This window comes from Dendropsophus ebraccatus, chromosome 4, assembly GCF_027789765.1.
Source record: "Dendropsophus ebraccatus isolate aDenEbr1 chromosome 4, aDenEbr1.pat, whole genome shotgun sequence".
NCBI lineage: Eukaryota > Metazoa > Chordata > Amphibia > Anura > Hylidae > Dendropsophus > Dendropsophus ebraccatus.
Window position 1 is genome coordinate 107,790,012 of NC_091457.1, and position 537 is coordinate 107,790,548.

A 537-nucleotide genomic window follows, 5' to 3' on the forward strand; every position below is an offset into this window, starting at 1 on the left:
GCCTGTCTTTAGGGATCCCAGCAGGGTCGGACTGGGCCACCGGGGGACCTGGGAAATCCCTGGTGGGCCCCGAGCAGGAGTAGGCCCCTCCCCCCAGTCAGGGAACACGGTCTCCACCCAGTAAGCCCAGCGGGGCCCCCCGTGTACTTGGGGGGCCCACTCAGCTGCCGATTGCCGCACCTTCCCTTTTAACTGCAAGCGATTGCAACGATCGCTTCCAGTTAAATGTAGCAGTGTTCCCATTGACAGCGCGAGAAGCCTTAGGCTTCCCGCCTTGTCAATCACTCTTGTGACCGCAAGCAGCGTCATGCTTGCAATCACAAGCATGCCACCGCCACCCCGACAGAAGGGGAGCTCCTGGTCCCGGCCAGCGCCATCACCACTGAGCTCTGTGCGTGGTGCGGCAGCTGGGACTTCCGGCACACGGAACGCATACCGGAAGTCCCAGCCGCTGCAGCGTGCACAGAGCTCAGTGGTGATGGCGCTGACCGGGACCAGGAGCTGCTCATCTGTTAGGGAAGAGGGGAGAAGAGACCC